The following is a 15,727-nucleotide window of genomic DNA, read 5'->3' as shown; positions in this document are numbered from 1 at the left end:
ATTCACATTAAACTCGATAAGGCACATCCATTATTTGATCTTGAAACAGATGTCCTATTAGATACTTCTTTTTCCAAAATCAAAATAAATGATAAATAAATCAAGATCAGAGAGATTTCTCTTAATTCCATCAAGGAAAATTAATGTACAAAAAAACCCCATAAAACAGTCCACATTAATCTAAAAATATTTCATTACTTTTCAACTACATTTCTTTCCTTATTAAATGTTCCTTCTTGTTCATCTCAGGTCTCAATAAAATGATGTAGCATTTGGGGGAAAATATACACCCCAGTAAACCAGCACTGGAGGATAAGATAGAGAAGATCTCCACAGCTACCATGTATTTTCCTTTGGTGCTCAGGTAGGTTGGAACAAACGTCAACCAAACGCTGCAAAAGACCAACATGCTGAAGGTGATGAACTTGGCCTCATTGAAACTGCTGGGAAGCTTCCTGGCTTGGAAAGCAATGTTAAAGCTGACACTAGCCAGGAAGCCCATGTAACCCAGGACACAGTAAAACATGATCACTGAGCCTTCATTGCATTCCATTATGATTTCTCCCTTCAGTGAATGCAGGTCTGTATCTGGGAAAGGAGGTGATGTACTCAGCCAAACAATGTAAATAGCCACCTGGATGAAAGAACCTGAAAGGACAATAGAATTGGACAGTCCTTTTCCTACCCATTTCCTCAACCCAGATCCTGGTTTAGTTGCCATAAATGCCAGAATCACGGTCATGGTTTTTGCCAATATAGACGAAAGGGCCACTGAGAAGATAATGCCAAAAGTCATTTGCCGGAGAAGGCAGGTCATCTTTTCAGGTCTTCCCAGAAAGAGGAAGGAGCAGAGGAAGCAAAGAAGAAGGGAGATGAGGAGGATACAAGTGAGGCTCCAGTTATTGGCTCTGACAATTGGAGTTCCTCGATGCCTCCAAAAGATTCCAACCACTAGGATTGTGATCAAAGAGAAAACAGTAGCCAATGTCACAAAGAATATTCCCAAAGGTTCATTATAAGAGAGATAGATGAATGTTTTGGGAATACATTGGTTTTGGATGCTGTTTGGATATTCATTTCCTGGACATTTCCAGCAGGCATCCATATCTGGAAAAAGAAAAAAGGAAATATTTTTTCCAATATAACGTTTCTGTTACTATAAAATATGTACAGGATAATTTATGTTGATATTAATTAACTTTTTTCAGAAGAGATCATAGCAATTATTTTAAGGCCAAAACATACATCAGTCTCATAACATAATTTTAAACCTGCAGTCCTTTGTTATGCACAGAGATGTTGTTTGAAAAACAAAAGCAAATGAAAGTGCTTTCTGTCCGCTATCTGCATTTATACAATGAGGGGGTTACAAATAGATCCTTAAGTGCCATTCCTATTTGGATGAGCAATATTTGCAATTTCAGAGACAAATAGGTTTGTGTTCTGACCCCCCCCCTTCTCCATCCAGGAATGAAAGCCAAACAGACGTACAAAAAAATGTTTTAATCAGTCCAAGCTCTTGTTGGCTGCAAGCCCAAAATAAACAAATAGATAATCACTCTGGCAAAAAGTCCTAGAAAGAAACACAGCACTGCAAGCAGGCTTCTTCCAGCAAACCTACTTCTCCAAGTTGGTTTCTCTTAATTCGTGAACGTGAACGAGAACGTTGACTCCTGCAACCAGGGCGTGGCACAAACAGTTCCTTTTATAATCAGGAGGGGATCTTAATCAGCATCAGCTAAGCACAATCATCTCCTTCAATTACGCACTTGTTTCTTCTGTCGAGTAGCCCTTTACCTGCATGCATCCTGAAACAACTCCCAAATGTTTTCCTGAACATTCCCTTTGATCCAATGCTCTGCCACCACCTGGTGGCCAACCAGTCTCTCCTCACCCTGCTCGGAGTCAACACCCTGTCCAGGGTCCTCCACCTCCTCCAAGGCCAACTCATAAGACCCCTCGCTGTCAGTGTCTGGCGGCAGCTCCAATGGCTCCTGCCGGGCCACAACACTATCCCCCATTACAGCGCCCTTCCCCTGGGTCCGATGCTCAGGATGCGGCTGGGAGGGGTTAATAACGGCCTCCACGGGACATGGTCCAAGACACCGGTGGCCGAACTGTTTCGCCAAGCGATGGAATGAAAGATGCCGTGGGGACCTCCACACACAATCTCCTACAGCCACCTCCGGCACCGCATGCAGTGACCCATCTGCCACCCTTCAGTGATCCTTCCTCGCTCAGCCCAGATAGCGACACACCACCTGGTGGACCGCCGGGAACCCAGAGATGAAGTCCTGTGCTGCGGGGACCGGGGTTGGCAAGGGCTGCAATAATCTTGGAGAAGCCCTCCTTGCAGACCTGGCCCTTTGACCCTGGACATACAACACCACGCACTTCTGCACATCCTTTCGTAAGCGGGACCACCAAAACATACTGGAGACCAGGCGCAATGTCCGGAAAAACCACAATGTCCCGCTGTTGGAGTGTCATGACACTGAGAGAGAACCAGTCTACAGATGGGCCCTGTGGGAACTTAGAGCCGGTCCTGATACTTCAAAAGATCCCCCTAAAAGGTCCACAGGGAAGCTGACCCTACTTCCACCTTTCATTGCTCCACCCACTCGTCACCCACTGCGCATCCTGTATCAGAGAACATACGCTCATGGGATGATGAACTGCAGGGCAGAATGTGATGGGTAGAACAGTCCGGGGTGGAAGCGAGTCCGCAGGGCCAGAGTTCTCCGGTTTCCTAGACAGGGCATCCGCCCTTTGATTCAATGCCCCATGAATGCACGTCACCTTGGGTGAGCAGAGTACCTGGGCCGCACAGACCTGCCGGATGTGTCCAGCTAAAACCAGGTGCCCTCAGATTGGGCTCCGCCCGTTTCCCGACACGTTGGTTCATCTTGGGGCAACTCACAGCTAGGTGTCCAGGATCCCCACAGTAAAAACACAGCTGACACGTTGACTCCTGCAACCAGGCCATTGCACAAACAGTCCCTTTTATAATCAGGAGAGGATCTTAATCAGCATCAGCTAAGCACAATCATCTCCTACAATTACGCAGTTGTTCCTTCAGTCGAGTAGCCCTTTGCCTGCATGCATCCTGAAACAACTCCCAAATGTTTTCCTGAACATTCCCTTTGATACAATGCTCTGCCGCCACCTGGTGGCCAACCAGTCTCTCCTCATCCTGCTCGGAGTCGACACCCTATCCAGGGTCCTCCACCTCCTCCAAGGCCGACTCATAAGACCCCTCGCTGTTGGAGTCTGGCAGCAGCTCCAACAGCTCCTCCTGGGCCACAAGAAGTTTGTATATATAAATATTATAAATACTTGATGATAATAGATCAGTTTGATGTGGTATTTTAAGGAACAGATAGAACAAGAAGTTGGAGAGCCCTATTTTGTCTAAACTATGGAAATCAATCAGAAGAACCAAATTAAATGATTTAATGGATCATAAACTATTTTGTCAGATTAAACCAGTGGTGGGTTGCAGGTGGTATGCCCCGGTACGGGGGGTACTGGATCCTTCCTGGAGCACCTGACACCATTCCGGTATGGTGCTCCAGAGGGGCCACTCACCCTCCCACGTTGCTTACCGGTCTTTATGCTGTTATCGTTACTGTGCATGCACATGGCGTTTATGGCATCTGGGCGACACTCCACGGAGCAGCCGGAGCATCGCAGAGGCTTGCAGAAGCATCATTTGATGCTAGAAAACATGCACACAATGCTCACATACATGTGGATAACTCCGGGGCTGTTCCAACCATACCGGATTAAACTGTATTTTTACTGGGAAAGGCTGTTACTGTTATTGCAGATGTGAAGAGAGTAATGCTTCACAAAGTTATATTTTTCTGACATTGTATATATTAATTTGTCTTTTTAATTGACCAAAGGGCAGAATTTAATATTTTTAAATAGTTACATATTTACATATTTTAACTACATCTCCAATAAATAGAAAGTAATTGCTGAATTGAATATCCCCACAAATGTCAATTTTTCCCAAAGTGTTCCCCTAACTTATATACATAAATAATACATACATATTGTACATATATACATACATACATAGATACATCAGAATGGATTTTTGCTGTTCAACTAGCCAACGTCCCCACACCTTTTTGTCCTACCTATTTCATCAGAGATCTACCCTTCTGAACATGACACACAATCATAGCAACAAAATTTCTCTCCTTCCTTCTTCTTTCTGCAGGAGCCTGGATAGCAGTGGTCATTGCACACAGACAGAGGAAGCACCTGAACAATAACAGGTATGAGAGAATCAGAGGTTAAAATATCTGCATTAATACAATTTCCCCAGGAACACCTATCCAGGCTGAAGAAGCAGAAGAAAATGAAAATGCAGAAACTTGAGTTAATAAGAAGGAATTGGCGTTGACTTCTTTGGATGTTCTAGAAGAAGACCTGGAATGGCAGAAAATTATGTTTTCATAGGACATGTGTTTGGATTACTCCTAATGGATTCATTAGTTAATTTTTTTTCTGAAGATGAGCAAATGCAATAAAGGGTCTTTGTAGCCGGAATGTTTAAAACAAGAAAATGGCAGCACAAATAGACACAGGCATACAATCACAATGGGGTGCTGGATTTCAGTCATAAGATGTTACACTTGGAAGTCAGGATACTAGGTGAAAAATTCAAATTTGCAGCCATATTTAAACTGGTGGCAAAGTGAATCTGCTTCTTGTTGTTGTGCCATATGCGTCATCAGATATTGGCAATCATCTTGGCAATCCTATTATGGTCAACAGCCACAAAAAAAAAGTTCTACTGAGTTTTGTCGAAACCAGTTCCTTAGATTTTGAAGCCATAATGTTCTTCTTCTGCCTGGACTTCATCACTTTCAATTTTTTCCTGGAGGATTAAGTGAAATTTGCTGTATTTTTCCGGGTTATGTATCAGATGTCCAAAATATTTTAACTTTCACGTTTTTATGGTTCTGATTATTTCCCTTGACTTTCCCAGGCAGCTTATCACCTCCTCATTTCTGATTTTGCCAACTCAGCCATCTTTAAATCCACATTTCAAATGCTTCTAGTCTCTTCAAATGGCTTTCTGTCAGACACCAACTCTCTACTCCATAGAGAGAAACAGACAAGTCTGATTTTTAATCTTATGCTTTTGTCGTGACTACCAAAGACCTTTTTCATTTTGTCATGTCCCAGCTTTCATGCATATTTGAACTAATGTACATGAGCTTTTCAACTTTTTCTAGTGAATCACATGATTAATTCAATTGTGTATTCAATAAAGAAATCAATTCTGCCAAATGGTTTTTTGCTGAAAACTAACTAAAAGTCTGCAAATCATAGTTATGTAACCATGGATCACTGCAACTGTTCATAAATCTGAGCCATTTGACATAAACCTCCTATGAGCATATTAATACTGAAATTTGTAAATAGAAAATGTTACACCTCATCATCTTGATAGATTCCAAAAGTTAGAAAAATCATTTTGTTTAATTACTGCCATGTATTTGACAATTGCTTTATTTTTGTTATTAGTTGAGAATTCTCACCTGGTTAAAGCTTCTGTGCCATACAATTTGATTGTCATCAAGGGCTAATTCTTTCCCTGCTGGAGCCCAAGGTTCCAATGTTCCAACTTTGACTCGAGAAAATGAATTATTGGGGAAAGTAATCCAGTTTGCAACATCAAAACCTGTAATCAGTTCTCTGTTTTCATCAAATGTAATAGTGTCTCCCATACTGTTATTGAATATGATGCTTTGCAAGTAAGAATGAAGCTGCATTTTTTTTAAAAAAATGAAAGAAATTAACAACAAGTCTTTGAAATCATAACTATATAAAATTATTTCAAGCTGAACACTTCTACTTTGAAAAACACAAACGAGGATTGGGGGCATCTTCAAGTCAACATTGACTCCTGTCTGGACCAGATGAGTAGCTGGCCTAAGGTCACCAGAAGGCTTTGTGCCTTAAAATGAGTAGAATGAAAGAGAATTTATATGTCCCAGGATAATGTTGCAAGATCTAATTTGGGTCAATTACCAGGACCAGAAATTTTGTCTTCCGAGCTTTCAGACATATTTTACAAAATGGAACATGTATGAAGACAAACAGTGTCTCTCTTTCAGACTAACTGTTAACTATTAACTCCTTTCAACCATTGTTAGATTAACCTCAATTTTTTCAAAATTTTAAACATAGCGTTTATTTAAAGCAGAGATTTATGCTATACAAAATAAGTGTTGCAATAAATAGAATATGCAGGAACATGAGGGAAATTAACTTACAATTATTGAATTAATTAAAAAACATGAAATTTTTGGGCTGCATAAAATATGAATCCATTCCAGAAAGGACACTTAAATAGAATATCTCAAATTATATGACACATTGGCCAGTCTTCATTGACACAGATGGATCGTCTACATCAGGGTCCCAAATCCTCTAACCATGGACCAGAATTCATTGGTATAAGAGTACTATGTAACATCATACTGGTAGCATCACTAAACACTGCAATTAAACAAACAATTTTTGTATTTGTGTTACAAACAAAATTAAATACCTGCCAAGGTTTTAAATTCTGAACTTTTAATTGTTCTGTTCCTATTGCATTTCTGTATCTGGACATGGACTTGAGTAATGCATGGAAAGAATGTACCATAGCAAACACTGCATTATAAATGTTGTAACTGTGACCACTCATGCTCATTTCAAATAATATACTTGGCAGATTCTCTAAATTCTCATTCCCGGTGCATAATAGGTTGCTATTTTCATTTAAAATAGAAGTGTGTAATTGGCAGTCAAATGCCTGCTCCCAAAAGTTCTGAATGAAATTGTCTTCTTTTACCCAATATGGTCTTACATTATGAAGAAATTCTTGGAATCCAGAGGGCTCTTTTGAGCGAACTGTGAATGATAGGGCACCATGGAAACTCTGTATGTCCCAAAGTCTCCCAATGGACAGTGATTCAAAATTCCAATGGGAAGTAATAATCCACACTTTACCCAAAGATGGCAATGAAGTAAAAGATGCTACCAAGATGATAATTCTCAGGTTTTCCATGGCTGGTGCTAGAGCATAGATTAAACACACTTTGACTTTATCATCCATAAAGAGTTGATCATATCTTAACTCCATTGACATCAAGTGTATATATTCATCTATATATGCTTTTTGTGGCATTCTAAATATGAAAGCAAAACAAATGTTGTTTTGGGAAAGCAACGGTTCAATTTTCTGCAAAAACATATCCCCATAGTCATCATCCATAGCCAAGATTCCAATCCAATTCCATCCAAAATGCTGAAGTAATTGAATAATACCATTGTATTGATGCATTTCATTTGGGACCATCTCGTACAAGAATGGAAATACAACTTTTTCTCCATGTACTGAAGAAAATGTTCCATAGGCAAGCTGAAAGTCAATATATAGCAAATAATCAGGGCCATTACGTAAAAATATGAAATGTGATTCATTTTCATCACAGCTAAGGCAAAAAATCAGTACTGAAATAGAAATTATGCAGTCAGTTCATAGACAGCATTATATCAGTTAAAAACGTTGTCTATCTGTTTCTGAGAAAATATTAACTGAATGTGAAAACCCTTAAAACTGCACAATATCAAAAGCCGGGCATTTATAATCTACAAAAGTCTTCAAGTTTGACTCCCTGGATTTGTAAGTTCTGGAGTGGCCCAACCACTTTGAAATTCAATGCCAAAAGGTGTTTGCTAATCTTCAATATCAGGGTGAAACTACGAAGTGTTTCTAAATATTTAATCAGCCCTATAGTTTATTCATACTTATATTAACTCTAAGTACAATACAGTGTTCTCCTAGATTTTCCCCTGTTGAAGTCTACTCTGGAATGGAGCATAAATGTGCTATAAGAATGAAAGAAATTGGGATTTCTAGGGAGTCATCTCAAGAATCTACCTGTGGAATCTTGTAGTTGGCAAGGACTATGGCCATGTTGAATGAGGTCTCTGTCAAACGTCCTCCAATAACAGCAATAAATGTTTTCTTTAAATCACAGGTAAAGTTGGGGACAAACTTCTGCTGTGTAGAAAGTAAGCTCAACATTGCCTTATAGGTTATCCTCGCAGGGAAATAATTGTTCACAATGTGGAAACCCAATAAAATGTTTGGTAAGAGCTCAGAGTTCCTGTTGATCTCTTTGATAGTAAACACCAAAGCAAGGATATGCTGATACATCTTTGGCACAGAACTGCAACAAAAACTATCAATTTAAAGTGTCTGATCCTTCCATTGCACTTGTGCACTCAAAATTATACAACTGAATGAAATGAATTCAATGTCATTCATAGAACCAGTCCTACAATTAACTGAAAGGCAGTTACTTCAAGCTACAGTTTCTGAAAGTATAATAATAGAAAGAGATGCAGTTCCTATGCTTTGTCTCATTTCAGGTGTTCAAGGAAAAACTCAATGTCACCTCGGATGTGTGTCTGAAGGGACTAGGAGAAAGCAATGCTTTTTCTGCATTGAGGTGCCTTTGGGTGACAAAGTAATTTGTACCTTTTCAAATAAAAGAAAAGTCATTTTTTATTTAATCTCCTGAAATAATTTGTCTTTGGAAAGGAACAGCTTTGTATTTTTTTTCTAAATGTTACCTTTCTGGTCTAATAAGTAGCCTTATTAACAAATTTCCTTTACCATCAGGTATAGTACAATTAATGCCAGGTGTTTTGTGCATAATATACTACAGGAACACTTACAGCATCACTGCTATCATCCCATCCTGTTGTTGGCAATACCAGTCAATCATAGAAAAATTCAAAGAAGTGGTTCAAGATCAGCAGTTGAAGGAGACTGGCCCATAGAATCACCAAGAGAGAATAGGGTAGGGTAGGGTAGGGTAGGGTAGGGTGGGGTGGGGTGGGGTGGGGTGGGGTGGGATGGGATGGGATGGGATAGAATAACCTTGGAGGTCTTCTAGTCCAACCTCTATTCAGGGAGGATACAAATGGTTGTCCAATCCCTTCTTAAAAACTTCCAGTGTTGGAGAATTCACAAGTTCTAGAGATAAGTTGTTCCACTAGTTAATTGTTCTAACTGTCAGGAAATTTCCTCTTAATTCTAAGTTGCTTCTTTCCTTGATCCATTGTTTCTTGTTCTGCCTCACATGTTTTGGAGAATAACTTGACTCTCTCTTCTTTGCGGCAACCCTGCTATCATATAACCCCTAGTCATTCTTTTCATTAAAGTAGACATACCCAATTCCAGCAACCTTTCTTTATATGTTTTAGCTCCCAGTCCCCTAATCATCTTTGTTGTTCTTCTCTGCACTCTTTCCAGAGTCTCAATATCTTTTTGTGTTTTGTGGCAACAAAAATTGGATGCAGTATTCCAAGTGTGGCCTTACCGAGGCATTATAAAGTGGTATTAACACATGATCTTGAGTCTTTCCCTCTGTTAATGCAGCATAGAATTGAGTTGACTTTTTTGGCAGCTGCAGCACACTGCTGGCTCATATTTAAGTGATTGTTCACTAGGACTCCAAGATCTCTCTCACAGTTAGTACTATTGAGCAAGGTACCACCTATACTGTACCTGTGCATTTAATTTTTCTTGCCTAAATATAGGTTATTTTTTTCACCATTGAATTTCATTTTGTTAGCTAGCATGCAACAGGTTTGTCAAGATCCTTCTGAATCTTAAGCCTATCTTCCAGAGGTGGGTTCCTACCAATTCGCACCTATTCGGTAGAACCGGTTCATCAAATCTACCAAACCAGTTAGAAGAGGTTCCACGAGTGGACCCGGAAAGCAGACCAGACCTACAGAAGAGTTTCCAAAAATGTTTGAAACCCACCACTGCTATCTTCTGGAGTGTTGGCTATTCCAGACAGCTTTGTGTTGTCTGAAAGTTTAATGAGTTCCACATCTATCCCCTCATCCAAATCAATGATAAGATGTCAAAAAGTACTATGCCTAAAACAGAGCCTTGAGGGTATCCGACTGCATACTTCTCTCCATGTGGATGCAGTTCCATTGAGGAACTACTCATTGAGTTTGGTTGGTCAGCCAGGTACAAATCCATCTGGTGGTTGTCTAACCCACATTTTTTTATCTTATCAAGTAGTAGATTGGAGTCTACTTTGTCAAATGCCTTTCTGAAATCCAAGTAAATAATATCTACAGCATTCCTCTTATCCACTAATGTTGTCATCTTGTCAAAGAATGCAATAAGATTTCTCTGGCATGCTCTGTTTTTGACAAACCATGTTGCCTTTTGATTATGACTTTGCTTGCCTCTACACGTTCACTGATTAGTTGCTTGATAATCTTTTCCAGAATTTTCCCATTGAGGTCAGGCTGATTGGTCTGTAGTGTCCTAGACCTTAACCCTAACCCTAACCCTAACCCTTTTTTTTTAAGATGGGAACTACATCAGTTCTTTTCCAGTGGGGTTATTTCCTCAGTACTCCAGGATCTTTGGAAGATGCAGTTCAGTGATTCTGAGATCACATCTGCCAGTTCCTTCAGAAACTTGGGGTGTCTATCTGGTCCTGGTGATTTAAACTCATCTAGGGTGGACAGGTGTTCACATACCATTTTCTTGTCTATTTGAACTTTTGTTTCTGATCTGTTTTTAAGGTACTGTTTTTGATAGGTTGGACTGTTTTTTCACTTTGTGTAAAAATGAATGAGTTAAATAGTTCTGCTTTCTCCCTGTTGCTTTCACCTTCTTGCCACTTTGACTGAATGTATAATATCAGTAAAGGAGAAATTTCTTGATAGCTAGAACAATTAATCAGTGGAACAACTTACTCCAGATGTTGTGATGCTCCAATGTTGGAGCTTTTTAAAAAGAGATTTGACAACTATTTTTCAAGGCCCCTTCCAACTCTGTTCTTCTGTTAGATTTTCCTATGCATACAATTTCCTATCTCTACAAGATTAAACTCTATGATATCATTTTTTTCACTATTCATATATATGGTCTCTAAGAAAGTTACCACAGTACTGGAATATTTTATTCAAACATATTTCATTTTGTTTCACTTTCTGCATGCAGTGAATATGTGGTTTCTGTGTACTTCCATCTTCTTTCAATACTTTAATGTTAATGCCCTTTGAACTAATGCCCTTTGAACTAATGCCCTTTGAACTAATGCCATGGGGGGGTGTATTTCAGAAGCTACTTTGTGATTTTCAAGTGGGATGATTTTCCTCACTGACTTTAAACAAAATAAGATTCTGCATGTGTTACCATATCTAACAGTTAATAGAGCTTCCATGTGTTTATTTTCCCTTCCATAATCTCACCACTTGGTAAAGATAAATTGCCTTACCCAAAAATTAACTAATCAACAAATGTACAGAGTATGACTTTTCGTATCATACCCCTATTAGAGTAATACCAAAATATTATGAAGGTTAGAATAGAAATACACTATTCACTCTATACACTTTCCTTTCCTTTATGTGATCTCTCCACATGGTAGAGATAAATTCCCTTATCTAAAGTGATCTAATTAGCAAATACAGAGAATATGACTGTTTATTACTTATTCCTATAAGAATAATAACAGAATATTATATAAGGGTTAGAATAGAAAGGCTTCAAATGACACTTCTCTATACACTATTCAACAAAGGATATTTTGAAGATAGGTAGAACTGCTATTATTAGGCTGACTTTCTGACAAATTTTCATAAACTATTACAAATGTTTTATTAATCATAAAAGGAACATAAATAGAATCATATATAAATTTGATGCAGTGTATGAAGGCACATGGAGTTTTCTCCTCATTAACCAACTTTGTACCAATTTACAGAAAAATCCAATTAAACAATTAATAGAAAATTCCCAATGACATTATTGATGTGAAAGTTTTTCAAAGATTTATCACTATAATCCTGCTGTTTAACGCTCCCCCCCCTCAATTATTTTGCACTTGCTAGTTTGAAGAGGAAAAAAAATACAATTTCTTACATCACTTCATTGAACAATATCCGAGAGGGATCTTCTATGAAGGAAGGACTGTTATGAAAGAAGAAGGCTTGAGGAACAATTGCCCCAAAGATAACATTTCCTGGCTGAGCAAATTGATGTGCTATAGGAAGTGGGTCATCTGGTATGCTACAATTTATCACATATGTTTTGCATGTAATACAGAACAGGAGTACAAGAAGCATCATTTCCATCAACTCCATCCCACTGTTAACATTTTCCATCCTGAAAAAGATAGATGTCCCTATACAGAAAAATATCCTATCTCTTACCACATGCCATTGCTTTTTTCATTATATTTACATATATGGTCTCTAAGACAGTTGCCACAGTACTACAAAAAAATAGGAGAGAGGAGAAGAAAAAAACAGGAAAAAAAGAAACTATTAAGTATATAATAGCAATAAAATAGCTTGGAACATTAAATAAAGATTTGAATAGAGATTCTTCAAGTTATAGCTTTTATACCCTATTCAACAAAATATATTTTGAAGATAGGTAAAAGCACTTGCAGTAAGATGAAATTATAAGGAACTTAATAATTTGAACCATTGGGAAATAATCAAGTCCTCTCAAATTATTTATATTTTGTAATCTCTCTTGAGAAAAAGGTTCAAAGTGTGTATTGCTGTAATTCGCTTTGATTTTTTTTTTACATTAAAGTGCTATGAGTCTTTTTAATCAAATTTCCAAACAGATACACAAGGCAAACTTCATATACAATAAATTGATAACAGTGATTAAAACTAAAAAGTAAATCTAGTATACTGAATTCATTTTCATGCATACATTAATTATCATAGGTTCCCCATGAAAATCAAAGATACTTGTAGATTCCTCCAACTTAACATATCTGTAATTTCATTCCATATTTTAATATTGTTATTTTGAAATAACATACAATTCATATTTCTCATAACATCATACCATAGATATGTCAAGATTCTGTCTTAGGCCCAGTACACTTCAACATCTTCATAAATTATCTAAATGGGACTCTTATCAAATCTACAGAAAACATCTGCCTCTGTCTGTCTGTCTGTCTGTGTGTGTGTGTGTGTGTGTGTGTGTGTGACATCAGTGCCTCACCAACCATAAATCTCACCGCATGTCACTGATCAACACAGGGATAGTACTACCATACCACAAAATGCACTGTTTGTAGTGTTATATTTCAGACTACACCTGTACAGATGCTGCTAAAATTGATGCGCTTTCTGGAAGTATAGTTATTCTCTGAATATTTAAAACAATAGCACTTTTTAAAACAATAGCACCGAGCCTCTTCAGATTAAGCATTTATTTTAAAAAGCTTCTTCATTTTGTTAATTTGTCTGGAATAATAAAGCAGTCTTTAAAAAATAGGTCTAATAATTTGTACATTCTATAGGCATTTATAGTTGTTGACTTACATTCTTGCAGCAAACAGCCTGATTAGCACAAGAAAAAAAATCTGCCTCTGCCCCCCCCCCCCCAGCAATTTGCCTTGTGGAGCAAACAGCAAGTTTCACTTTCAATTTCTGCCAATCATCAGCTGTTTTAGGCTGCAGGGATTGCTATAGCCTATTTGCTGCAAAGAGGTAAATTGCTGGGGGGCAGAGGCCAAAGAGTTGGGGCCGGTGGGTGAATGGGGTACATTCAGTGTATAACATGCACCCAAATTTTCACCCTCTTTTAGGGCGGGAAAAGATGTGTCTTATACTCTAAAAAATATGGTACTTTGCACAAATAACTTGGATTACTATGTCCAGTTTCTGGATACCACTGTATAAAATAGATATTGTGAACTAAGAAAGAGTGCAGTGAAAATTAATAAAGATGATAATTGGTTTGGAATAAACCATATAATGCACTAATGACTAGTATTTGAGAGGCTGTCATAGAGAAGAGGGAGTCAGCTTATTCTCCAAAGTACCTGAGGGCAGGAAAGAAGTTATGGGTAGAAGATCATTAAAGAGAGATCCAGTTTAGAATGAAGGAGAAATTTCCTGACTGTAAGAACAATTAATCAATACTTGGCGTACCTCTGGAAGTCTTCTCAAACACCGAAAATTGAAAGCAGTTTATATCTTTCACATAAAATATATATTCTCTCGCACAGCCTTTTTCCCCAAAAAATCTGTAAATTTTTCCTGATTAGGTTTAATTTATTTGTCTGAAGATCTATCTGAGGGGATTATTATATCATTCTAATACTACAACATAGACAAATTTTAATAGGAAAATGAATAAAGTTGGTCCATTTAATGGATGGGGGGAAAAACCCTGCCCTTTTCAACATGTACGCACATCAAGAGCAAAAATACTAGATTTAATCAGAATTCCATGACCACATATTGATCTGCTCATCAGACAAAAGCAACGTGTCTGATAAACAGGTTGATATCTTTGTTGCAAGTGTCATTTTATTTATTTATTTTTCAAAGAATGAAAATTCTGTTTTTGTTTTAATGGTGTATTAAAGCATATTCCAATGAAGGTCTGTCTTCTTTCTCTAATTTAATTCCAACTGAAATGCATTTGAAAAAGATACCTGTTTATTTTGAACAGTAAAATAAGTTTTTTTAAATTCATAATTGCTTTAAACCTCAAAGCATGCACAGAAGTAGCACCATATGATTTAATTAAAATTAATATCTGTATCTGTACTGAGAATTTATTTGAAAATTTGAATATTACATAGCAATCAGGGCATAGATATTCCCATTAATATGTAGCCCAAGAAGGAACCTGGCCCATAAACTATCCCATAGTGAATCCCTATGAAAATCATATAAAACTCCAATATATTTCAAATTGAACTTTTTTTTCAATATCCAATGGGCCATCCAAAACCTAGAAAAATTCCGCATTTGTATATGACAACTCTTTCAGATTTGGGCAATGTGTGCACATACGTTAATCAAAATTTAATCATCATTCATATCAAATTGGATAGGGCACATCCATTCTTTGATCTTGAAACGAATCTCTTTTTAAAGACTTATTTTTCTCCATATCAAGTTTTGTATATGAATAAAGGTAAATCAAGGTTGAGGGATCTTCCCAGATTCCTTAAAAATAAATTAATGCAAAAAAAAAAAAACCCAAAAAGCACTTTACAAAAAATCTAAAGATGTTTCATTAAACCCAAATGCAAAAAAAAAATTACATTTCTTTCCTTATTAAATATTCCTTCTTGTTCATCTCAGTAAAATGATGTAGCATTTAGGAAAAAATATACACTCCAGTAAGCCAGCACTGGAGGATAAGATAGAGAAGATCTCCACAGCTACTATGTATTTCCCTTTGGTGCTCAAGTAGGTTGGAACAAACGTCAACCAAACGCTGCAAAAGACCAACATGCTGAAAGTGATGAACTTGGCCTCATTCAAACTGCTGGGAAGCTTTCTGGCTAGGAAAGCAATATTAAAGCTGACACTAGCCAGGAAGCCCATGTAACCCAGGACACAGTAAAACATGATCACCGAGCCTTCATTGCATCCCATTATGATTTCTCCCTTCAGTGAGTGCAGATCTGTATCTGGAAAAGGAGGAGAGGTACTCAGCCAAACAGTGCAAATCCCCACCTGGATCAAAGAACCTGAAAGAACAATAGAATTGGACAGTCCTTTTCCTACCCATTTCCTCAATCCAGATCCTAGTTTAGTTGCCATAAATGCCAGAATCACAGTTGTGGTTTTTGCCAATACAGATGAAAGACTCACTGAGAAGATAATGGTG

At 37.8% G+C, this 15,727-nt stretch overlaps 1 pseudogene; it reads right to left on the bottom strand.

The window, feature by feature from the left end:
* Nucleotides 1–205: 205 nt before the first annotated feature.
* On the bottom strand, nt 206–5,750 carry LOC116521520 (annotated as a pseudogene).
* Nucleotides 5,751–15,727: the final 9,977 nt, after the last annotated feature.

The sequence above is a fragment of the Thamnophis elegans genome, chromosome Z (genome assembly GCF_009769535.1).
Source record: "Thamnophis elegans isolate rThaEle1 chromosome Z, rThaEle1.pri, whole genome shotgun sequence".
NCBI classification, from domain to species: Eukaryota; Metazoa; Chordata; class Lepidosauria; order Squamata; family Colubridae; genus Thamnophis; species Thamnophis elegans.
This window is presented reverse-complemented; position numbering and strand designations above follow the sequence as displayed.